Source organism: Pinus tabuliformis, chromosome 5_2, assembly GCF_031772625.1.
Source record: "Pinus tabuliformis cultivar Carrire ecotype Pingquan chromosome 5_2, CPIR1, whole genome shotgun sequence".
Lineage (NCBI taxonomy): Eukaryota > Viridiplantae > Streptophyta > Pinopsida > Pinales > Pinaceae > Pinus > Pinus tabuliformis.
In genome coordinates this window covers 358,776,031-358,803,819 of record NC_142306.1, presented here as the reverse complement: position 1 = coordinate 358,803,819, position 27,789 = coordinate 358,776,031, and the positions used below count along the sequence as shown (strand labels likewise).

Genomic DNA, 27,789 nt, shown 5'->3' with positions numbered 1-27,789 from the left:
CTGCCTCTAGCTATGAATCTACCCCTAGAGTCTCTTTCTCTACGCATATCATTTTTTTTTTGGATGTAAGAGATGAAGTTACCTAATTACACTTCCCCGGCAATGGTGCCAAAATGTTTAGTCAATTTAGTGTCCTAAATTGCTTGCATAAATTATCAACCGAGGTTTGTAAACTGATGAAGTGTTATGCACTATATGTGCTTAGTTAACCTTTCTCTTACTTCGTTGTTTTGTATTTTATGTTTGTTTTGGGGGTTTCTGTTCTTTGATGTCTAAGAATGTACAACCTATGAGAAAATTTAAATGGATATAATGAATTTTAAAGGAAAGGAAAGGTTCCTAAGTTAATCTAATTTCTTAAAGATGGACCACGAACTGTTGACTAGTTAGAACCTAATAAGAAAACAAATTATCTATCTTATCTTATCATTAGTCCTAATCCATGGATCTAATTCTTAAAACCAAGAGTGATATTGATGCAGAAGGTAACTCAATAATTGAATTCATTTAAACATTCAACCATTCAATTTTGGAATATGATGAAATCAATATCCTTGAAATGATTTTTTGGAATATCAGTGATGCAACTAAGTAAGGACTTGAAAGAAGAAAAAAAGGTAAAAGCATGTAAAACTAACACTGTACTGAGTAAATTCAATCACTATATGAATTAGATATTTAACCATTTAAGTTAGGGTCATCATCATTTTGAAATGGTTTTTGAAAACATCCATTAACACAGTTAATTGACAATTATGTCCTAAGAAAATGAATAAAAAACAGTAAGAAAAACTAATCAACTATGTATTCTTATTACTTCAATCTTAATTCAGTTTGGAAACAAAGTCATTTTTCCACGAAATATCTTAGAAGAACAAGGCTGAACAGTTGTGATTTATCCTTACACTATTGGTTAAAAACTGAAATGAAATATCATTCTAAATTAGAAAACATACTTGTTGAAAACAGAGTAATAGAAATTAAACTGAAAACAACAAATGAAAAACCTCCTTCAATGCAGGGGCCCTTTGCAACTGATGTGGTTGGAATGCTAGCTAGTTAAAGATGCACTTTATGTTGGCATTATGATGAATGTGTTGTACTTGATGGCAACCCACTTGTATCAGAACAACTCACTTATACATGGTAACTAGATGAATCTATAGAAGAGATATCAGATGTGACAGAATGCATGAGAGTAGTATTTATAGATGTGATGAAATGCAGGGCAACTTCAAGGAATCAGTTTAGAAGGCAACTCTTTCAAATGAAAGATCACAATTTAGACTCATAGAATGAAGAAAGAAAGGTATATGCAAGTTCACTATATACCAAGTAGTGTATACATGCAAGTTCACTATATACAAAGGTGCATATATCATATACACACACTTTCACAGAAGGAAAGGCGTGTACATGTCAGAAAACTAAGTTTTGGTCTGTGGTATTTGGACCATGGTATTTTGGTATTGGTCCATGGTATTTCGTCTGAGGTATTGACCCCAGGTATTGGTTCTACATGGTTTTGGACCATGGTATTGAGTAAGGCCTAATACTATAAAAGGAGGAGATGATCATTAGGCAAAGGCACTCATAAAGTCTCGAATATCTGATGAATTGTGAGATCTAGTATGTAGGTTATGGGTTTATGATGCTTTACTTGATCAGAGCCAAGGAGGAATCTCAGTGGTTGATGGAGGACAAGGTCTAATGATGGATCAGGATCTTATGGCTTGGAATGAATCATCTCTATATGGTTTGATCATGCTTATTCTTGATCTGTATACTCGCATGTAATGTTATGTAAATATTATGATCTGGACTAGCTTCAAATTATGAATGAATATTTACAGATGTATACACTGGTTGACTTTGATAAAAGCGCATATATACGCAGGTTAGATACATCTAAGTAGCGTATACCATATGAACTATGATGTTTGAAGTTACAGGTGGTTCTGGTGACTGTTTACTGGTGTCAGTATTTTGCATATTCAGATTGGTTGATTGTGATTAGTTTCAGTATTGATGGATGAGATCCAATAATGGATCAGGATCATAATGACTTATCTTTGGGTGATCTAATAGACTAGATCTGGCTTCTAACACACACATTATCCTTTTGTATGTAATGATCTGGGTATGTCTGAAGTCAGGAAGTGCAACAAAGTTATAAGCAAGTATTTGATAACATATATGCTGGTTCTCTTTGGTGAAGTTGCGTATACACGCTAGTTCGGCTCTTCTAAGTAGCGTATGCACTATGATGCATGATTTTTGATGATGCAGTTGGCTCTGAATATTGTTGCAGAGTTCTATGATCTGCTCTGTGTTCTGGTGAATGTGTTTTTGTTGACAGGGTTTCAGTGATTCAGTGTTGGGTGATTCAGAGATTGATGATACAAGTGGTGATTGATCTTCTGCTTCAATGTTATTGATGGGTCCAGTATGAAAATTGGATGAAACGTGACCTTCAGATTATGATGTTGTGTTCCAAGAGTATCCAGTCTGAAAATTTATGAAACGTGGTACCTGGAGGAAGAATGAAGGTTGTAGCCTTCTGTAGGTCAGCACCTACGTACTAGTACATCAGCTAGTACAAGAGCTAAGGGGGTTGTAGCTCCCTTCCAGGAGAAGCTGGAGAACGAGAGAAGGTTGTAGCCTTCTGCAAGTAGAAGCCTACGTACTGGTATAAGACTGCACCAGTACAAAAATATTGTAAAAGGGAGTTTCTTATTAAAAGAATATAGAGACGAATTGTAGCAGGTGGTTTTCACCCACATTGGGTTTCCACCTTACATCATGGTGTTCATGTGTGCTTCTTATGTGTGATGATCTGTTCTGTTTTACTGCACGTGTTTACTGTTCATATGGTTAATGAAGTTCTGATCAACATTTAATGGATTAACTGAATCATAAGTTTACTGGATATACGCTAGACATAGCTGCGTGTACATGCTGGTTCCCTTAATTGAAGTAGCGTATATGAATCTAAGTATGGAAATGAAAAAGTTACTGATTTGCTAATACTGATTCACCCCCCCTCTTAGTATTATTTCCAACAATTGGTATCAGAGCAGGTCCTTTGGTAGAAGCTTGATTGCTTGAAGGAGATCCATAGAACAATGGGAAAGAAGCTAAAGAAGAAAGCGCCTCAGAAGAATAAGACATCTCAAAGGAACTATGATAGTGGGAGAATCGATTGGGGAATATGTGGAAGCAACACTTCAGACTCAGAATCACCTAAAAATGAAGATGAATAAGCAAAAGAACTATCTTGTATGCATTTGTTATCCTCTGGTGATACATTTCTCCATCCATTCAAAGATGATGAAAGTGATAGCGAAACAACTGAATTTGCTCTTATGGCTGAGGAAGAAAGATATCAAATAGAGGCAGAATTTAAAAGGCTTACGAACAAAATTAGAGATCAACAAAATCTATTGGACAAAAGGGAATGTGCCTCCAATGAAGAAGCTACCAAACTAAAAGCTCAACTAGAGGAAGGAAACAAGGTAAGGAAGCGACTCAAGGAAAAGGAAGATCAATGTCAAAAGCTACAGGATGAAGTGACATCATTAAGAAATGAAGTAAATGAAAGGAGCACAACAATCAAGAAACTCAGAGATAGATCCAGTTACTATGAAAGTCTTGAAGCTAAGATCCTCTCGCTAAAAGAAGATCTTGAAGAATCAAATAAGCAGAATAAAGAACTACTCCAAGCTCTTGAAAAACAAGAAAACGAAGTTCTTGAATTAAGACATCAGTTGGAAGAAGGAAGAAAAGCTGAAGGAATCATGAAGAAGCAATATCTTGAAAAGGAAGAGCAACATCAGGTTGAGGTAAATATTCTAAATAATAAATTAGAAGGAAAGGATAAGCTCTTACGATTTCAAGATAGTACTAAGATCTTGGATGATATTCTTAGTAGTCAAAGGTTTCCTGCTATCAAAACTAGTCTTGGTTTTCATGAATCTATTGAAGGTGAATCTAGTTCACAAAGTAAGACAATGAACTCTAATGAAAAATTTGAAATGCTTAACAAGGAGATGAGAGGTCAATTCCATCAACAACCAAGGAAAGAAATTCTTCAAAGAAAACCTTTTACTCCTAATTATGGAAGTGATAGTTGGTTATTTCCTCAAATGAATAATGTTGAATGTTATGTATGTCATAATTTTGGACATGTTGCAGCCAGATGCAGAAGTAGAATGGTTCAAGATCGTCACACAGAAAGATCATCACGTTCTAGGTACTTTAAGGGATATTGTTTTGCTTGCAATATGTTTGGTCACAAAGCCATTGACTGCTATAGAAGGAATATGAAACATATGAGATGTTATGCATGTAATAAGCTTGGACATATAGCAAAGGAATGCAGGAATAAAGTACGGGCACCATACCAAAAGGAGAAAACATCATCACACTTGAAGATATGGAAGAAGAAGGAAGTACAGTCAGAAAGATGTGGCACAACACAATGTACAGACATGACAGACTCAGAGGGAGCTGAAAGTGTGAAACTTCAGTGTTCTAAATCTCATATGCAAGATTCATGAAGAGAAGTTGCGTACGTACGCGAGTTAAACACTGCACAGTCGCGTATATGTTTGTTTGAGGAAAAGCAGTGGGACAGACTCAGGGAAAAAGGGTCTGATATGATTCAGTCCATTATTTGCTCTGTTTGATAATGGTTACAATCTGCTGATGATGTGTGGAAATGTCTTGGTACTCTTAACATGTTTAGAAGTGTTTTTGATCCTAACTTGATGATGATGATGCCTTGATACTTTTTGCTGATATATGCATGATCAGATCTGACAGTGAACAGATGGCACAGGTTCAGGCGGAGCATATGCTTTGAATAATGCGTTGTTGGCATTATGGTTAGAAGTCCTTGATGATGATGCTTACTTGCTATGATATGGTTATGAGTTTCCCATGAAAAAATCTCATATGGGGTTACATAGTTGGTATTCAGATCAGATTTGTGGATGATTCTCTGATGATGCATATACGTTGCTTACACGGTGATCTTCATAAGGATAAGGATAAGTACAAAGTTTGAATATACAACTTCACTACTTGATGATGATTCACTCATATGCTGCTATCGTCATATGCATAAAGATCATATAATACAATTATGATGTAGGATTCCAATAGTTCTTGGCTCTCACATGGTTGAGGATTGTTGCTGTTGATGATATCAAGGAGTCTTGACAAAAGATATTGAGCTCAAGGTTTGCTAGATACATAGTGATATATACAGTATGCTGGATACATGGATGATTACTCAAATTTGCATTGTTGGTTGGCCAAGATAATGGAGTTATTGCAGGTCACATGAAGACATCACTATTTGAAGACATGATGATGATGAGTTCTTACCTATATAATGATAGGTTGATGCTCACATATGTTGATTGATGCTTATTAGATGTGGGATGTTCCCCAGTGATGATACATGGATGGTAAAGAAGATCATGCAGATCTTGATGATGATGTGATGACTATGGTGTTTTTCACATATGATATAACGTGAATTATTTTGTATGACATATGCAAAATTGATTCATGGAAGGTTAAGATAATGCTCAAGATCAAGAGGATGAATTGATATCTATATGTAGACATACCTTGTCACAGGTTGATGTTATCTACACTAATGGACATATACAGGTTGCTAGTTTGGATGCTGTTGACAAATGCTTATGGAGCAGATCATACACTGTGTAAGATAGTTGTTGATGACTATCATGGTATTAGGGGTTTACGCAGTGCATTATATTAGATATCATTCTGGGGTTCAACTGCGTTAAGTAAGTCATTAACGTATGACCATTTCCATGAGAGGTAGTCGTAACTGACTAATTTCTCATGATTTTTGAATTGTTCACTTAGCACTCATTACATCGGGTGATGCTCACAGGGGTGAAGAAGTGGGATTGAAACTAGTGAAATGAATCACATAGCGTCAATCGTCACTTCCGGGGCTTGCACCCGGTAACCAGGACCTCCCGGGAGGTCACCCATCCCAGATCTCCTCTGGCTCAAGCGCGCTTAACTATGGAGTTTTCCCCACAATCAAGCCCACTTAGCTTGCTACCCCATTTGCAAAACCTTAGCAAGTATTGTGCCTCATGAACCATTCAAGTAGAGATCCCTTCACTCTTTTTGAATTTAAGTATTAGGGGTTTACGCAGTGCATTATATTAGATATCATTCTGGGATTCAACTGCGTTAAGTAAGTCATTAACGTATGACCATTTCCATGAGAGGTAGTCGTAACTGACTAATTTCTCATGATTTTTGAATTGTTCACTTAGCACTCATTGCATCGGGTGATGCTCACAGGGGTGAAGAAGTGGGATTGAAACTAGTGAAATGAATCACATAGCGTCAATCGTCACTTCCGGGGCTTGCACCCGGTAACCAGGACCTCCTGGGAGGTCACCCATCCTAGATCTCCTCTGGCTCAAGCGCGCTTAACTGTGGACTATCATGGTCTTGTTTAGATATTTGGTCTCTGTCATAAATGTCATTTATATCATTCAATGTAAAGGTCATATCAATACCCATGATGTAATAGTTTGTCTCTGTCTATTGTAGTCACTTGATGAATCCCTTTTGGTCATATGATGTAATTCGTACCCCCACTACGCATGGGAAGGATGATGTAATATTTCAGTCATGTATAAAACAATTGGTATCTGGTATATCCCCACTTGGTTGGGTGGATGAGTCAAGTTTATCCCCACTTGGTTGGGAGAATGAATGTATGTATGAGTCATTGGTGATAGGAAGGTCAAACTCACATAGTTGAGTTATAAAGTCATGTTATTTTCTTGGAAATATTTGCAAACTTAGCATGTGCTCAGGGGGAGTATGAATGATACATTACATCTTAGCATGAACAAAGGGGGAGTTCAATCAAAGATTTCAACATGTGCTTCTTGGGAGCATGATTAATATTTAGCTATTCAGATATGAAAGTCTTCTGCTCTTAGGGGGAGAAGATCTTGGTCCGCCCTTTGCCCTTGATGTCAAAGGGGGAGAGTGACTTGGTTTTGTTGTTGCCATCAAGTCCAAAGGGGGAGATTGTTGGCATTATGATGATTGTGTTGTACTTGATAGCAACCCACTTGTAGCAGAACAACTCACTTATACATGGTAACTAGATGAATCTACATAAGAGATATCAGATGTGACAAAATGCATGATGTAGTATTTATAGATGTGATGAAATGCAGGGCAGCTTCAAGGAATCAGTTTAGAAGGCAACTCTCTCAGATGAAAGATCACAGTTTAGACTCACAGAATGAAGAAAGAAAGGTATACGCAGGTTCACTATATACCAAGTAGTGTATACACACAGGTTCACTATATACAAAGGCATGTATATCGTATACACACACTTTCACAGAAGGAAAGGTGCATACATGTCGGAAAACTAAGTTTTGGTCCGTGGTATTTGGACCATGGTATTTTGGTATTCGTCCATGGTATTGACCCCAGGTATTGGTCCTACATGGTTTTGGACCATGGTATTGAGTAAGGCCTAAGACTATAAAGGGAGGAGAAGATCATTAGGCAAAGGCACTCATAAAGTATCGAATATCTGATGAAGTGTGAGATCCAGTATGTAGGTTATGGGTTTATGATGCTTTGCTTGATCTGAGCCAAGGAGGAATCTCAGCGGTTGATGGAGGACAAGGTCTAATGATGGATCAGGATCTTATGGCTTGGAATGAATCATCTCTATATGGTTTGATCATGCTTATTCTTGATTTTTATACTCTGTAAATATTATGATATGGAATAGCTGCAAATTATGAATGAATATTTAGAAATGTATACGCTACTTGACTTTGATAAAAGCACGTATATACACAGGTTAGATACATCTAAGTAGCGTATACCATATGAACTATGATGTTTGAAGTTACAGGTGGTTTTGGTTGTTGATGCAAAGTTATGAGTTCTGGTGATTATTTACTGGTGTCAGTATTCTGCATATTCAGATTGGTTGATTGTGATTAGCCTCAGTATTGATGGATGAGATCCAATAATGGATCAAGATCATAATGACTTATCTTTGTGTGATCTAATAGAATAAATCTGGTTTCTAACACACACATTATCCTTTTGTATGTAATGATCTGGGTATGTCTGAAGTCGAGGAGTGCAGCGAAGTTATAAGGAAGTATTTGATGACATATACGCTTGTTCTCTTTGGTGAAGTTGCGTATACACGCTAGTTCAGCTCTTCCAAGTAGCATATGCACTCTGGTGCATGATTTTTGATGATGCAGTTGGCTCTGAATATTGTTGCAGAATTCTGTGATCTGCTCTATGTTCTGGTGACTGTGTTTTTATTGACAGGGTTTCAGTGATTTAGTGTTGGGTGATTCAGAGATTGATGATGCAAGTGGTGATTGATTTTGTGCTTCAATTCTATTGATAGGTCCAGTATGAAAATTGGATGAAACGTGGCCTTCAGATTATGATGTTGTGTTCCAAGAGTATCCAGTCTGAAAATTTATGAAACGTGGTACTTGGAGGAAGAAATAAGGTTGTAGCCTTCTGTAGGTCAGAACCTACGTACTAGTACATCAGCTAATACAAGAGCTAAGGGGGTTGTAGCTTCCTTCCAGGAGAAGTTGGAGAACGAGAGAAGGTTGTAGCCTTCTGCAGGTAGAAGTCTGTGTACTAGTATAAGACTGCACTAGTACAAAAATATTGTAAAAGGAAGTTTCTTATTAAAAGAAGATAGAGACGAATTGCAGCAAGTGGTTTTCACCCACATTGGGTTTCCACTTTACATCATGGTGTTCATGTGTGCTTCTTATGTGTGATGATCTGTTCTGTTTTACTGCACGTGTTTACTGTTCATATGGTTAATGAAGTTCTAATCAAAATTTATTGGATTAACTGAGTCATAAGTTTACTGGATATATGCTAGACACAGTTGCTTGTACACGCGGGTTCCCTTAACTGAAGTAGCATATATGAATCTAAGTATGGAAATGAAAAAGTTACTGATTTGCTAACACTAATTCACCCCCCCCCTCTCAGTATTATTTCCATCACTTTAAACCATTATTGACAACACGAAGTTTGTATTATGAACAAAACGAAGTCTGAAGACAGAGTATCAACAAAAATCCTGAACATAATTCCTTCTAACTTCTACTTCCCACCTTCTTCTCGATTCCATTCAACCGATATTTATGGGAAAATAACATAACGGTTTATGAGGAAAACTTGCTACAAGTGGCTAATTCGAATTAAATCTAACATGACTGTTTATGAGAAAAACTTGCTACAAGTGGCTTAATTCGAATTGTAATAGGACTGTTTAAGCTTCTAATCAGCTACAGGTGGCTAATTCGAATTAAATCTTCAACAGAACTGTTAGACTCTTGATTAGCTATGAAAGAGCAAATCAAGAGTCCTACTGCTTCTAGATAACGCATTTTGACTCCATCTTTGACCATGACCTTAGGTTTGCTTTTCTTTCAATTTGGACTGAGTGAATAGGATAGAATCCATGTGGATATGATTCTGGAAATGCTCATGTGGCCCAGTTCTTCATTTGGCACCTTTAACATGCCAAACCATGAAAGTAGCTACGGAATCCACAGTTAGCTGCAGAATAGGCTGTGTTCTGTAGCTTATTTGCAAAAATCTATTAAAATAGCAAGAACATGAAAATATATTATGGTGATCATTTTAATTCTTTCCCTAAGACAAAACCTAGCATTTATCATTGATTGGGTCTATAGTCTTATGAGAAAATGAGAGAAAAAGGTGAGAACAAATGTCAAGGAGAGGGTAATTTTGAGGTTCAACAGTAATATTGGATCTCATTCACTCTGACGTTTGTGGTCCTATGGATACAAAATATCTTGTAGGTCATCTGTACTATGTGACTTTCATTGATGACCACTCAAGAAAGAATTGGATTTATTTACTTAAGTCCAAGGATGAAGTATTTGATAAATTTCAAGAATTCTAAGTAGAAGTGGAGAATCTTACAAAAATAAAGATAAAAGTGCTAAGGTATGACAATGGAGGGGAATACACATCAAAATAACTCATAGCTTTCTGTAAGGAGGCTGATATTAAGAGGGAGCTGATAGTGCCATATAATCCAGAACAAAATGGAGTAGCAGAAAGGAAGAATCGTACAATTGAGTAATGAATTAGAGCTATGTTACATGATCAAGAATTACCTCAATTCATGTGGGGCAAAGTATCCAAAACAACAATTTATATTCAAAATTGAAGTCCTCATAAGATACTTGACAACATGGCTCCTGAGAACCATTGACGAGAAGAAAACCTAGTGTATATCATCTTTGAATATTTGGCTGCCCTGTCTACATTCACATTCCAAAAGATAAAAATAAGAAATTATATCATACAAGCATGAAGGGAATATATGTTGGATATAGTACCTTTTCAAAGGAATATAGGATCTATGTCAAGGAAGGTCACTAAATTGAAGTAAGTAGAGATGTGATTTTTGATGAAAACATTGCCTACAAGAAGTACAAAGATCTCCTTATTGATTCTAATGATGAAGAACTAGCTATATTTGAAGAATGTCTAAGGGAAGAAGAATATAATATACCTAATCATGAATAAGAAGGTGCTAATGAACCTACGCAACAAGTCATAATCCCTGAAACTTGTAAAAGACCCACTTAGTTAACGTCACCTCTTCAAGAAGCAGAAGGACATGCTGCAACTAAAGGAACATTTAGGGAAAGTAAAAATCCTAAAATATATTCAGGGTATGAAACCTATATGAAAAAATTTATTGAAGCAGAACCATCCTGTTTTCAAGAATCTGTCAAACATCAAGAATGGAAAGATTCCATGAAAGAAGAATCTCAGTCTATAATGAAAAATGGAGTTTCAGAAATCATTCCTAGGATGAATGATTAATTTGTTGTAACTTCCAAATGGCTCTACAAGATTAAGCATGTAGAAGATGGACGCATTGACAAGTACAAAGAAAGATTTGTGTCTAGTGGTTTCTTTCAATAAGAAGGCATCGATTATGAAGAAACATTTGCACCTACAACAAGATACAAAAAAATAAGATCATTAATATCTTTGGAAACAACTATGGGATGGAACATCCATCAAATGTATGCGAAGACAAAATTACTGAATGACACCATTGATGGAGAATTATATATTGGAAAACCCTTGGGATTCAAAGTACGTAGTAAATAAACTCACGTCTGTAGGCCGAAGAAGGAACTTTATGGTCTTAAACAAGCTCCAAGGGCTTGGTATGCTAGGATGGCTACATTCTACAAAGAATGAGTTTTTAAAAGAGTTCTGCAGATCCAAATATTTATATCAAATTAGTGAAGGATGAACCAATGATAATTATTATATATGTGGTTGACCTTCTCATAACAGGTGTGGAAAGTTCTATTCAAGAATGAAAGAAATAATTGGAAGCAACATTCGTTATGAAGGATCTAAGGCTTATGCATTATTACTTGGGGTTTGAAGTTTGGCAAAAAATAAGTGAAATATATCTAGGTCAAGGAAATTATGTAATTAAGATGCTACAAATATTTGGCATGATGCATAGAAAACCGATGACAGCTCCCATGGTCACAAATTTGAAGAGATTAAGAAGTTTAAAATGAAGCCCTATGGATCCTACAAGTTACATACATTTGGTTGGCTCTCTAATGTATCTTGTGAATACACATCAAAATTTTTTTTTTGTAGTGAGTATTCTTAGTTAGTTTGAGATGGATCCTAGACATGACCACTAGATATTTGCCAAACATATATTGAGATATATGTGAGGGACAATACATTATTGCCTAGAGTATGATGGAAAGAAAAATATCCAACTAATGGGATATACCTATTCAGATTGGGGAGGAAGTGAGACAGATGGAAGAAGCACCACTGGAGGCTGTTTTAGTTTGGGATCCTATATGATCTCATGGATGAGTAGAAAGCAATAATTAGTTTCATTAAGTAGTGTTGAAGCTGAATACATTGCAACATGTGAAGTTGGTAGAGAAGCTCTTTAGTTAAGGAAGTTGCTATCTAATTTATTCAATAGAAAATTGGAGCCTACAATTATACATCGTGACAACAAAAGTTGCATAAGGTTGTATGAAGACCCCATATTCAATGCAAAGATGAAGCACATAAATAAAAAGTATAATTACATACGAAAATTGGTGTAATAAGGGGTGGTGTAACTACAATATATCTCCACCGATGAACAAGTAGATGATATTTTGACAAAATATCTTCCTAATTAGAAGCTTGTGTATTTGAGAAATAAGATTGGACTGGTTGATATATCCTCCCTAGTTGAGAGGGAAATATAGACACATCATTATTGTCTTCACATTATGAAGAAAGAATGGAGGATTGGTTAGGGATATGAATTCCGATAATCTTTGAGGATAAGGTAGGGTATCTAATGGGTAAGAGTAGTTGAAGATGAAATTCCTTGAGGATGTGTTAATCCAAGAAATGAATGGCCTTAAAAGGACATACCTTGTGAACATACGGATAATATATGTGCCTTGAGAGACAAATGATGAGGGTATATATAAATCATTGTCTCCCCAACATTGTGCTCTAATATACTGGAGAGATAGAGTTGTTAGTCAAGGCCTTGCTATATGTTACAATGCTGGTTGATATGATGAGATGAACTGATGTAAGATAAAAAAATAACTTATGAGATGGATTACCAATCCGAATCTTCTTATGAGATCTCTTCAGTATGATAATGTCATTGTACCATTATGAATACTTCCCTAGTTAAGATGGAGTGTTGAAATATGTGATTAGTTTTGTGTTGAAAAATTGTAACTAGGTCCGGTCTTGATGTCATATTTTTGTAAATGATGTAAAGAAGAAACATAAAATTATTATTATGCCTTGCTAAGTTCGTGGGTTTCATGAGTAAAAGGTTTTATTTTTAGATAATCTCCCATTGAGAGCTTTAGGATTTGTCATAAAAGTCATATAGAGTCAATGTCATGTATGAAGAATGTATATGAGTCAATAAGATTGTCAAATAGCCCTCCAACGACAAGCACAAGTCCTCCTCTTCCATGTCGACTTCAAGATGGAGTAACAACACTCATGTTAGCTCACCTTTTGAGACACAACCCTTCATAAAAACAAGTCGGCTTATATTCATGGGAGACCACTATAAATAGGCACCTCAACCTATTCCTCAAGTACAAAATTTTGGACATCTCTCTCTGAGTTTTTCAGGTGACTGTGATGGAAGACAAGTTCAGATCACACTCTAATTTCAGGTAAACAGTTCGGTGAAAGAGCTCAGAGATGGTACAGGATTGCGGAGGCATGTTTTTTATGGAAGCTCAGATAAGGAAGGGACATCAAGGTTTTGTTCATGGTTGATCTAAGTCAACAAATGGTTCGGATATCTCTCCGAGTTCAGATGAATATATTATAGTAACTAGAAGGGAAACAAGTTCGGATTATAGTGACAAGGGTTTCTTATGTTTGGTACTACACAAGAGGAAGGTCACAAGTGTGTGACAAGATCTCATTGTTGTTATAAGGAAGAAGGTATCTATGGTATCTCAAAAGAGAAACAACTATGGTTCAATATTATGTCTTCATGATTCAGTGTTACTGCTGAAGGAGAAGTTTGATATCCTTGACAAACACAGTGATCACAGTTGGGTGTCATCACATATGATGCGAAATATGAATTAGAAGGAATCAAGAAAGAGTAAATGAAAACATGGAAGAGGACTTGTCTCTTGGTCTTGGAGAGGCTACTAGGTCAAGGGTCTTGGTCTTGGTATTCATCAGTAGGAATCTCTATAAAAAGAACTTGTGTGAGTTTTTCTCTCAAAGAGTGATGGATGATAGCCTACATTATGTGTCTCTTGTCTATTTATGTTCATGAATTGGTAACTTTTTGATGAATAAGAACACTAATAACTTAAGCGACTAGAAGATCCTAACCTAATGAAGTAAAAGTCACTCACAAGAAGTTACTAATTAAGAGAAATCACCTAATTCATGATGCCATAGATTTCTCAACATGGTATGAAAGCTAAGGTGTCAAATTCAAGAAAAGGGCATGCAATCAAAGAGACACTCAAGGATCAAGTTTCAAGAAAGACATAAAAGCAAGTCAAGGGATATCAAATCAAAAGTCAAGATCTACATCAAAGTATCAAACCTTAGATCGAAGAAGTATACACCAACAAAAGGTTTGGATCCTACAAGTCATCATTAAAAGACCACAAATACCCTCATCAAGTTCAATATATCTACAATGAAATAAGTATAGAATCATTTCTAGGACTAAGATTACATCATCTTGGAGAAATTCTAAACCCTAGAAGCATTTTTGATCTGCAATCATTCACCACTGAGAAGTTGAATTATCTTGAAGGCTAGTTATCCAAATAAGGGTAAAGGCATTGTCATCATCTTCAAATGGCTATAAGGAAAGTTCCCTCTCATTGAGGCAAGGACCTCTCCCTTATCCTTAAAGAAAATCATTCGAGGAAGCATCAAGATATTCATTAAAGGGAGCTAGATGAAAGGCGTTCTCATCATAAAAAGGGGAATATCCTTTTATTAAAGAAAGGATTTCATTTGAAAGAAGATAACCCAAAATGAAACTAATACATCTTCATCAACCACCATCATCAAAGGGATCAAGTTCAATATTTCATCTTCACTTTTCAAGTAGGTATCTTTCATTCTATAATCTAATATAGTAAAATGACTTCGTTTTGCAAGGAGATCTATAACCTGGTTGGGTCATCGAACTTCCTTGCATGGAAAAGGAGGATATACATACTCCTCGAAGGAAGTTAAGTCATTTCAATGGAAAAGTCTCCAAACCATACAAAGGTAAAGCATTATTTGAATACATGGAAATGAATCAAAGGGCTTAAGGGATTCTTATGAAACCATTCAAAGGTCCCCTCATCCCTATATAACAGGATTGGAGACATCAAAGATATATATGATAAACTGGTAGAACTATTCTATGAAGATGCGATAAAGGTCATATCACTTAGATCTGATCTACACAAATTGAAGGTATCAAAGGATAAAAGGTTATCTTCATGAGATATCAACTACAAGATCTGGGAGAGATAATACTCATTGTTCTAAATACACTAACTGATGAACAAGGTAAACAAGTCCTATGAGGATAAGAAGGTTATCCCATTCAACAATGTATGGTATCTATTCAAGATAGGGGAACATAGGTTGAGGGAAAAACGAATTCAGACATTTGTCGAAGGAAAGAAGAACATAACTAAGATTCAATGCTATGAACATTACATGAAAGATTGTCCTAAGCTCAAGTAGGGAAATAACAAGGAATATAGAGAAGAAGTCTGTTTCATCAAAGAAGTGGAGGAAGCCAAAATAGGAAAATCATTAGAAGCAAGAGTTCGTGATAGGACAACTAGAAAAAAATATATGGAAGCCAGCTGTGAAGGTTATATATCTTGGGAAACTCATTGAAAACTTAAGGAAGGGAAGAAGTCATACATGACAAGTCTCATCGTACATCAAGTCAAAAGGAAACATCTGCTGGATAGGGATATGAAAGATCCTCAAGATTCTTTGATCTAGAGAGGAAGCAAGTGTTTCATTAGGAACTCCAACTTGTGAAATTCATGGGATGATGGTATGATGACAAAGAGATGAAGCAGATCAAAGGGTTGAAGATATTTTCAATCAAGGAAGATGATGAAAGAAGCCTAGATGACCTAAAGGTAAATGAGGTATGTATTCTTGTATTCAATACTGTAAAGTCATGTTATATAGTTGCAGATAACATGGATCACTGCTCTATCCTGAGAAGCATGATCAAAGAAAAGGAATTTCTTCCTATGAAAGGATTCCGGAAGGCAGGAGTCACACTAGATAAAATCAACATAATATGTCCTCATATGAAGTATGAGGTGGTTGACTATAATTGAGGAACTTTGATTGGAAGCTCCTAGGAATGAAATGAAATGTGTGAAGAAAGGAAAGAAGATATCGTGAGATATGCAACCATGGTAAAGGTAATCAACATACAGAAGACCAAGAGGATTTGACTAGGAATCTCCCAGAAAGATATGAAGACTCTGATGGAAGTCTGGAAAAGATTGAGACCCTTGAAAATGGAATACCTTTGGGAGATATGTCAACATGTATGCATGATGCTGATTCACACTGGAAGATGTCATGATGAAAGACCATCACACATGTAATTTTGATTTAAGTGTTCATTTCTAATTTTTGAACTAATAGCTGGATGGGTTTATGCATGTCTTCTAAGGGAAGAATTGTGGATGTATTTGAAGAGGACCATATAGAAGGATGTAAGATTCTTCCAGAAAATATGACATGAAGAAGGAAACGTGACATGAAGCAAGGCTAGATGAAGACTAATGGATCACTTTCTGATGAAAGGAATAATGACATGACTTACTCATGGATGGTATGTGCCCTATGAAGAAGCCCCAAAAAATGAAGACTCCTTGACAAATAAATTCATGACATTGAAGGAAGGAGCTCTTAAAGTAGTTGTTTGAGGAGTTGTTATAGGTCCCTGATTAAGAGGGACTTGAAAAATTGATATGTCCTCCCTAATTTAGAGGGAGAGATAGACACATCATTCTGGTCTTCACCTGGGAAGACATAATGGAGGATTGGGTAAACATATGGTATCCAATGCTCTTTGAGGATGAGATAGGGAATCCAAGATAAGATTAGTCATAGTGGACCGATATTCTTTGAGGACTGACTACCCAAGATACGAATAGACCAAAGTAGGTCATACTCTGTGAACACTTGGGTGGAGTATGTACCTTGAGAGACAATGATTATGGTGTCTATGAATCATTGATATCACCGTCATTATGCTTTGATAATGTGGATAGAGCTATTAGTCAAGGCCTTGCTATGTAACATTGCTGGTTGATAGGATGCTATATAGATGGGTTACCAATCCAACTCTTCTTATGAGAAATTATTCAGATTGAGAATGGTCAAGTACCATTATGAATACCTACATACTTAAGAGGAAGCGTTGAAATTTATAACTAGGTCCGGTCTTCATAATGACATGTAACTGCGATTTTTGTAAATGATGTAAAGAAGAAAAACAAAATATTGTTATGCCTTTCTTCATGGGTTTCATGAGCAAGAGGTTTACTTTTTAGATAATATCCCATTGAGAGCTTTAGGATTTGTCATAAAATTCATATAGAGTCATTTTCATGTATGAAGAATGTATATGGGTCAATAATATTGTTAAATAACCCTCCAACGACAAGCACAAGTACTCCTCTTCCATGTCGGCTTCAAGATGGAGTAACAAAACTCATGTCGGATCACCTTTTGAGACAAAACCCTTCATAAGAACATTGCGACTTATATTCATGGGAGACCACTATAAATACAAACCTCAGACTATTCCTCAAGTACAAATTTTTGGACATCTCTCTCTGAGTTTTTCGGGTGATTGTGATGGAAGACAAGGTTGGATCATACTCTAATTTCTGGTAAGCAGTTCAGTGAAAGAGATCAGAGCTTGTACTGGATTGCATAGGCATGTTCGTTAAGGAATCTCAGATAAGGAAAGGGACAACAAGGTTCTATTCAGGGCTGATCTTAGTCAACAAAAGGTTCAGATATCTCTTTGAGTTTAGATGAATATATTATAATGACTAGAAGGGAAAAAAGTTCGAATTATAGTGACAAGGGTTTCTTATGTTTGATACTACTCAAGAGGAAGGTCACAAGTATGTGACAAGATCTCATTGTTGTCACAAGGAAGAAGATACCGATGGTATCTCAAAAGAGCAACAACTATGGTTTAGTAATATGTCTTCAGGATTCAGTGTTACTTCTGAAGGACAAGTTTGATATCCTTGACAAACACAATGATCAAAGTTGGGTGTCATCACATATGCTATGAAATCTGAAGTAGAAGGAACCAAGAAAGAGTAAACGAAAACATGGAAGAGGACTTGTGTCTTGGTGTTGGAGAGGCTACTAGGTCAAGGGTTTTGGTCTTGGTATTCATGAATTGGAATCTCTATTAGAATAATTTGTGTGGGTTTTCCTATCAAAGAGTGAGAGGTTTTTTCCCTGGATGATAGCCTACATTCTGTGTCTCTTGTCCATTTATGTTCATGCATTGGTAACTATTTGATGAAGAAGAACACTAATAACTTAAGAAACTAGAAGATCCTAATTTAATGAAGTATAAGTCACTAAAAATCAATTATTGATTAAGAGAAACCACCTAATTCATGATGCCCTAGATTTCTCAACAATTTGGTCTTCATAATATGTAACATGCTCTTGACTCTTGTATTTTTTAAAAAGAAAGAAAATTATTATTATTATTATTTTTATAGCATGGGTTTCATGCTCAAGGTCAATTTATTTTAGGTCAAGCACCCATTGTGTGCTTCTATTGTTTGTCATAGAGTCAACAAGTCAATATAGTCATTGTCATATGTAAAAGACCCCATTGGGCATATTGTAACAATTCAAAAGAATTAATTTGAGTAAAAAATTGTCAAATTACCCCTCCAAGACCAAGTCAGAATGGAAGTGAAGAATTCAATGTAATTAGGGCTATTCATCTTCCTTGAAAGGATATATATAAGACACCATTCGACCTCATTTTAAGATCACTCACTCATTCACTCAAGGAATCAAGAAAAAGAAGGAAGAAGACAGGTGAAGGTCTAGAAGGAAGATGAAAATTTATGATTTTTACACTTTCTCTCACACGTGTGAAGAAGGATAGGGTTTTTGTAGCTAGAAGATTGAAGTCTTCAATTCATCAAAGAAGGGCCGAAATTGGAATAAAGTCTATTTGGTCATCTATAAGCATTTGAAGAAGATATTAGAGAAATTTTGAGGTAAAAAATGGGTCTCAAAACAAAAATGTACAATATAAGAACCAATATGATTCAATATGATGATGTAAACCATTGTTATGTTTCACCATTTTTGGAGTGAAAAGGTAAAAAAAAACTAATTTTCAACTCATATTTTCAACTTATCTCCCTATGATTTTACTCAAATTTATAGCGGAAGTACTCATTGGATGTGGAATTTAATTTTGCATCCAAATAATAGCCATGTTGCATACTTTTTATGGATCATACTACACAAAAAATGTGAAATACATGAAAAATGTGTTTGTAATCATGTTTTTTCATGTATTTCACGTTTTTCGTGTAGTCGGGTCCATCAAAAGTATGCAACATGGGTATTCCTTGGATGAAAAATTAATTTCTACATCCAACGAGTGCTCCCCCTTGAAATTTGAGTAAAATTATAGGGGGATAATGTTGTGAAGGCAAATTGCCTTTGCGGACAAAGGCAATGCCTCTAGCGCAATGGGTGGGTCTAGAAACAAACCAAACAATCTAATACACACTTTCCTAGCTTATGCTTGACAAATGCAGTAAGAAGGAGGAACCTACCTTGTTCTGATGCTAATCACTCGATCCTTAGAGATGGATTTGAATATTTCGTTCCAGGCCTTGCTCCTAAGATGTTCTTCACGTCTGGAAACCTGAAAGGAATATCAAAGTACAATGCAAGATACAAGAGTATATATAACATACATCAAGCATAAACTACTTAACAAATCAAGGAACATTAAGCTAATCACATAAATATTTACACAATTATGGAAAGTGAACATTAGATGTATATATTAAGAAACTAAAAAGGGAAGCATACAACCTATGCCTTGATGTTGGAGCCTTCCTTTGGGTGGATGTCCAAGTCCAAGCAAAGACTCTTCAAGCACTCCTTCTCCAAGCTAGAATGGGTAGCATGTAAGCATAATCTCGGTATAGGGATGAAACAATCAATAACCAAACATTTGGGAATCGAAGCGGGTGAATTTATAGGAAGGGAGAGGGAGTTAAGAATCCACAAAGGAAGGAGGAAAGTCCACATATCAATGGGAAAGCCCATGATGATAAGATCAAGAGGCCCAAATGAGAGATCTTGACCATATCAACAACAACCAATATCTAGCTCGTTGTTCCCGAAGGTTCTAGTGAGTGAAGCTTCTCCTTCAGTTTTGGAAAACCTACCAGAAGAGGTTCAATGCGAGTGTATAACTAAGAAACCTGCCATCAACACAGGCAGGTAGTGGAGCAAAATGCGTTGATGCCAAAAATTAGGTTTTTAGGCAACCTTCTCTAGAATGATTTCAGGGCATCTTTCCTTTGATTCTTCAGGGAGGTTTTGGTTTGTATATCATGATGGATATGTTGCACAGTAGTCAATGTTTTGGCACTCCAGGATATGGCACGGGAAGTGAACAGGAGATATGAAAAAATACTGTGTAACAGATAAGTTAAAAATACAAGTTGAAAAAGTTTTTATTTTATTTTATTTTATTTTTATTTTTTATTTTTTTTCCCTCCAAAACATGATGAGATAATCTAATCTTATTTTATTATTTCCACTATTATTTTATAGTATTCTTTAGGAGGCCCAGTTTAGACCTCAAAATTTCTTTAATGAGCAGCCCAAGAGAAGGACGGAGGAAGCCTAAAGAACCCTAATTCACCCAAATAAGTGAAGTTGTATCTTATTGCAGGGGGTCGAAAATTTTAGACCTACAGTGACGACCGAAATCTGAAACTGGGGGTCAAAGTTCTGCACTTGGAAGAGATTTGACTTGGTTTGACTTGGTAAGAAGAAGCACATCCTCTAGAAGGTTTGCCTTGGTCTTCGTATTGGTCTAGGATTAAAGAAAATTTCAGCCTTAAAGTAATCTCCTAAGGAAAAATAATAAAAGAATAGTTAAAATAATAAAATAAGAGTTATGAATTTTCGTGGGAAAAGAAGAAAACTGTTTTTTTAATTGCATCTTTAGCTTATCTCCTTATAGGTTTACTCAAATTTCAAGTGTAAGAACTCATTGGGTGCGGAATTAAATTCCACATCAAACGAATACCCATTATGCATAATTTTGAGAAGACCCACATTGACAAAAAATGAAGATACAATAAAAAAGTATGTTTTAACACACTTTTTTAATGTATCTTCACTCTATTTTTTTATCAATGTAGGTCTTCTTAGAAGTATGCATAATGGGTACTCATTGGATGTGGAATTTAATTCCGCATCCAGTAAGTGTCCACATTTGAAATTTGAGTAAACCTATAAGTAGATAAACCAAAAATACAATTTAAAAAAGTAGTTTATTTTTATTTTTTTATTTTCCCTCCAAAATATTTACATGTACCTCTTTTTAAATTTAAATGATTTTGATTGATTTAAATATTATGTACATAAAAATTTCATGGGCACTTTTAGGCTAAAATTTTCTCTAATGAGGTCTTGGAATTCGTTATTTGAAGAATCTATAAGAAGAGAAGAGATTTTTTTGGGGTTTTCCTCTCTAGGAGAGGTTTTGGCCATGGCTAGGATCCTATATCTTGTGTCCTTGTGTACTATTGATCTTCATGTTTTGGTAGATGTTTGATGATAAAAAAACATAATAAGAGAAGAAAGAGCCAATAATAAAGAAAATTAAAAGAATATCACAAGTAATTATCCACTAATTATCAAGCCTTAGAGAAATCACTTCAATTGTAGCCCTGTTGATTTCTCAACAGAATCAATATTTATTTTAATTGTTATATTATGCAATGTAATATTTTTATCACAAGTTAAACTAAAACACAAGAAATAGAGCACAAAATATTTTTCTTGATGAAGATAGTGATAGATTTGTTGAAAAATCTAACTAGTGTCGGTCTTCATAATTGTATTTGAATCATGATATAATATATTTTTCAAAAGAAAGAAAAATAAATTTTAATGTAAAAGAAATTGACTTATTAAAGCATTGGTTTCATGCTTGGGTCAATTATTTTTAGGTCAAAGCCTCCATTGTAGGCTTCTCGAGTTTATGTAAAGAGTTCTTGTCCTTGTCATCATGTAAAAGACCCTTCTTGGGCTTTATCAATCAATCGAGAAATTTATTTTAATGTAAAGTAGGTCATTTAGGACTCCTCCACCAAGTCGGCTTCAAAGAAGGAAAAGTCAGCCTCAACAAGGGAATTCAACCTCACATATTCATTGTATAATGGCAGCAACTCAACCTCATTTGGAGCACATTCACAACAAGTTCAATCTATAGAAGCTAGAGAAGAAAGAAGGGTGTCAAATTCAAGGAAGAAGGAGAAAAACCTTAGCGCAGAAGAGGAAACCCTAGCGAAGAAGTTTTGAGACCAATTTCTCTCTCTTGTGATCCACACATTCGAAATTATGGAGTTGTAGGAGGGCCGAAGTTGCACGACTGCAGTAGGGCTGAAATTCTAGAGTAGTTGGGCCGAAATTTTGTATTGTTACAATATTGTTGTAGTTTATCTTTGGATTCTGGAAGGATAGTTTGAGGGATGACTTGGTGGAGTGAGGAATGCATTTTGTTCTAAGGTCTTGGTCTATCTCAATTTGATTTACTAGTGGAAGTGTTTGACTGGGTTTTCCCCTATAGAGAGGTTTTAGCCCTGAGTGGGTGCCTATATCTTGTGTCATTGATCTTCGTGTTTTTATTTGATGATTTATTGATGAAAATAATATAAAATAAGAACATAAAGAAAATATAATAAGACTACAATAATATCACAAGTAATTATGAATATAAGAAAATATTTCTACCTTTCCGATTTTCTAACATGGTATTAGAGCTAAGGTGAAAGAGGAAAGAAAAAAGGCAACTTGAAAGTATATTGAAAGGAGGGTTAAGAAGGAAGGAACAAAAGAAGATCATTAAGGAAAGGATCATCTTTATCAAGTGAAGGATATACCATATGGCAACCTCAATGAAGACAAAAAATAAGCTAGAAGGAGCCTCCAACTACAGGGCATAGAAGAAGAGGATAAATCTTATCCTTGCTAAGCATAAAGTTTTGGATTTTGTTCAAGGAAAATTTAAGAAACCTACAGATGATGCAAGAAAGGAAAAGTACATGGAAACTGACATATTGGCCATGAACCTAATAGTAGATGGAGAGAAGGACAATCTAATCCCATACATATCCAATATAGAATTTGCATAAGAAATGTATGGAGCCCTCTCCAAGTTGTTTGCCATCAAGAATATTGTTTAGATAGTCAGTCTCAAGAATGAACTAAGGACAATAAAGATGAAAAAATATTATACTATGTCATCCTATTTTTACGCCGTAAGGCGTTTCCCTTTGGGATTAACTTCCCTGTATGCCACCGTGTCATGTTTTGAGCCGTTGATCCGTTGTGTTAGACGATTAGATGATTGTTAATCATTCGATTAATGGAAGGTAGTTGGAACGGTTCACGATATTCACTTGATCAGCGTTGGAGCGCGGATGATGGAACATGGGAGTGGGAAATGCAGCGGCGTGGGAGAGTAGTCGCTCTCTACTTCTAGGTGTGCAGTTGGCAAAGATACAATCCTGTTTGCAGAGAGTATAAGCCGAGTCGGCTCTGGCTGAGCAGTCCAGGTTCGTGGTGTTCATCATGGCGGACGCAATTCTGAGATCAGTGCGGATGGAAATAACAAAGGAACAACAGCCTGGGCTGTAGCCAGACCTGCTGGCTCTAATGTGGCTGTGATGCTCAATGCTAAAGAAAATTAAACTGGATATGGATCTTTTAGTTTATCTGGATAAACTTTAAATCCCAATATGTTTCAGGCATGCTCTTAAGGTTTTGCTTGCGCTGGTGGGTGCCCTGTTAGTATTCAAACTTTAAATCTGAATATGTTGCAGGCATGGTCTTAACGTTTTGCTTGTGCTGGTGGGCGCTCTGTACTGATAGGTTACATAACAGGTATTATTGCTGAAATTCCCTACTCGATTCTATTAACCGGATTGGTTTGCATGTATTTACTTACCATTTACCTCTTCAGGAGAAGCTTGAATTATAAATTCGAATTCCTATACAATGTCTTTTAAATTCGAATGACTAGCTATGACTTGTGCCGTCACAGGCAATCCTGAAATGAAATGCAAATACGCTGAGAGCCATGAGAAATAAATTCCAGCAGCGAGTTCATGAGAAATAGTCTGAACTATTTCACTGCAGATCCTGATGGAATCAAGGCTATGGTCTATTCTAAGACAAAACAGGAATAGCTCAATTCAGCTATTGTGAACGCAGCTATGGTCTATTCTAAGACAATAGCTATGGTCTATTCTAAGACAATTTCAGGAAACCGATGAGGGAAAAACAAATTAGGTATGTTGTAGTTCTACATTTGGAATTTGGTTTGGAGGTTTTGGGTTTTTGATCATTATTTTCAGTCTTTCCGTCCACGAATTCCAAGTTGGTTTTTGTTTTCAACCTTGCTATTGGTATTGACGCTGTCTTGTTAAGTTCAGATAAAGTTCTTACTTGGGTATTCATATTACTTGTTAAGGCCAACAGTGTAACGCTCAGATTTAAATCTCGAATTTGGTTGAAGTTTTGGATTTTCTGTCATTATTTTCGGTCCCCGAATTCCAAGTTGTATTGTTTTCAACCCTCCAATCGCTATGTGAACTGGCTTGTTACGTCCAGATAATGTTCTTACTTGGGTAATCAAATTATTTGTGAAGGCAAATTGGGTAATGTTCAGATTTATACTTGGAATTTGTTTTGGGTTTTCTATCACTTTTTTCAGGCTTCGAATTCCAAGTGTTTTATTTTCAACCCTGTAATCGGTATCTAGACTGACTTGTTACGTTCAGACCAAGTTCTTAATTGGTAATCAAATTACTTGTCAAGGAAAATTGGGTAATGCTCAGATTTACATCTCTCAATTGTTTTGGAGAGTTTTCTATCATCATTGTCAGCCCCCATATTCCAAGTTGGTTTGTTTTCAGCCCTGCAGTTGGCATATAGACCGAGTTGTCATGTTCAGACAAATTTTCTTACTTGGGTAATCAAATTACTTGTTAAGGCAATTTGAGTAATGCTAAGATTTACATATCGAATTTGGTTGGGAGGGTTTGGGTTGTTTATCATTATTTTCAGCTTCCCTAATTACAAGTGTGTTCGTTTTCAAACCCGCAATCAGTATGTAGACCGACTTGTCACGTTAAGACAAAGTTGTTCTCATTTGGGTAATCAAATTACTTGTTAAGGAAATTCGGTAATGCTCAGATTCACATTTGGAATTAGTTTTGGAGGTTTTGAGTTTCGTATCATGATTTTCAGGCCCTGAGTTCCAAGTAGGTTTTTTTTCAACCCTTGAATTAGCGTGCACACTGGCTTGTTAAGTACAGTCGAACTTCTCGGGTATTAGAATTAGCAAATTGGGTAATGCTTAGATTCGCATCTGGAATTTGGTTTGGTTTTGAATTGTATATCATTAATTTTCAGGCTCCAAATCCCGAGATGGTTTAGTACCATCCCGGTAATCGTTATGTACATTGACTTGTTCATTTTAGAATTTTCTTACAAGGAACCCAAAATTCAAAATTGTAAAGGTTGCAATTTTAACCCTTTTCAGCAATCTGCATTTCTAATTGTGTCTGCATTTTATTGCCAAGAATGTGCTACTTCTCGGTTGCTGTGCTTTATGCAGAATAACTGTAAGCCGATTTGGTTCACTTCTAAAGAACTGTTAACTGTGACGAGGAACATATATTTTATCGCATTTCTGGTCAGTTCTGGACATCGCAGAGCTGCTTTACTTCCAAGGATGACCTTGTAAAAGAAAGGATATTGTCCTTGAGTGGAGAATTGATCTTCATATATGTAAAGGTCATTCAAGTTACATTCTTCCATTTCCACACAGTGTTAGTTTAAGTATATTAAATTCCCCTGATCTTAATGGTGAAAGTAGTTGTATTTACTGGATAACATACAATGTTCTAGCTTTTAATTGGATGGCAGTAGGTTACCCCCAAATTCCATCGAACTTCGTTTGCATATGTAGCATAAACCATACAACAGCAACAATGAAGCAATGCTATTTCTCTGATGGAGTACAAAATGGCTGAAGGTTCCATGGAGTTTTTTGTTGCACCAAGATAAGAGAGATGCTCTGGTGGGCAGTGTGGAAGGGATGTCAACTGTCCATTGGTGAAATTCTAATAAAATGAAATGGTAGTGTAAACCAAAAAAGGGACTACAAGTGAAAAGACGGCTGACCAAAACAATAAAAAAACAGCCCGGGGTGGAAGGGATTGGTGCTGCCCAAAGTGCAAGGTTTGTCAGTTCTTTGTTGGTGTAACCTTAATAATATTAAATGGGAAAAAATTGACATCTAAAGTAAACTGAAAGAAAGTGACTTGAAAGGTTAAAAACATTGACCTAAGAAAATAAACTAGTATAAATCCATCTTAAGCGTAGATCTTTTAAGCATGGGAGGTTTGCACTTTGGTTTTTAAAACCTCTTTTAGTGCTTAAGATGAATCAATGCCAGTGTTATACAGTAAAATTCATCTTATTAACTTTGAAAAGCTGGCTTTTTTTTCATCAATTTCTTAAATAAGGATGACATTATTGCCTTTTATCCTTTCTGCAGTATTTGCATTTCTATGATGGCATTGTTAAGATGGAACGATCCAAATTGTCCTTTGATCTGGTTTGTTGATTTATTGGATAAGAAGGATATTATTACCTATTAAATGCTCTATGTCATCAAGGTCATCCTTGGAAGTAAAGCAGCTCTGCGATGTCCAGAACTGACCAGAAATGTGATAAAATATATGTTCCTCGTCACAGTTAACACTTTAGAAGTGAACCAAATCGGCTTACAGTTAAATGCTCTATTAAAGAAGCTTTTGGATGTAGGGAATTGGTGATGCAACATATATTCATTATGTGAGTAATAAGGAGCGGAACATAGAGTTTCCCCAAAGAAGTTGAGGAAGATGAAGCCCTAGAAGAAATGCTTATCAAGGCATTCATGGATTGGAGAAGCCTGTCAAAGATGGAAGCTTCTAGCTACTTAGGGTGTTTAAACTCCCATGAATGATTTATTGGATTGGGGATGTCGTAACATTTTTTTGGAAAAATAATACAGTCAAAGATTTTGAGCTTTTCCAGAAATCCACCAGCTTTATTGGCTGTTCTTATTCTCATAACAATTGGTATATGGCCGGAAGATTTTTTCGCTATATTCTTTGCATCATAGTCGAGCTGTATTCAAGATATTATAGGGTTGTATTACTCAACGGTTATCAATGGCATACCTTAGTGTTAGTACTATGATGGGCATTATCACCTTTTGTGATCCAGAAAACAGGTATGCTTATATAATTACTACTATTTCAGCTAGTGTTTTGGATTTCAGCTCCATTGATATTCTCCTAACACACCTTGAAAGGAGCCATTTGTGGTTATGGATAGCTGATAACTCCCCACCTGCTATTAGTTGGCTTTTAGGAGCTGGTTTGAATACAATCAACTGGGAAGGTGTTAAAGATGAGGTTCTTTCCTCTCATTGATGGCAGGCAAAAAATTCCTAGAATGCCCTTTTCTAATCTCTTCATATTGTAGACATAAAGTGGAAGCAAAAGCACATGATCCATGCCAGGCACTACACTTGGTCCAACAAGTAAAACAAAGTTAAATTTCTCAAATGAATGAAATTAAAATTCTACAAGGGTTTCTGAGACAGTCCAACAAGTAAATCAAAATGGCCTTTTGACAGGAGATAACACTATCTGAAAAGCACAAACAGATTACGATTCAGCCATCAGTGAAGGTTTGCCTCCAGCTGTCCTCAGTCAAATTTTGAAAACAAAT

At 35.9% G+C, this 27,789-nt stretch overlaps 1 long non-coding RNA gene across 1 annotated transcript; it reads left to right on the top strand.

Moving 5' to 3' along the window:
• The first annotated feature begins 24,234 nt into the window (after positions 1 to 24,234).
• LOC149158941 (uncharacterized) lies at positions 24,235 to 25,674 on the top strand. The gene is made up of 2 exons (XR_016261091.1): positions 24,235 to 24,288; positions 25,619 to 25,674. It is a non-coding gene; the product is annotated as an uncharacterized LOC149158941 (long non-coding RNA).
• Positions 25,675 to 27,789: the final 2,115 nt, after the last annotated feature.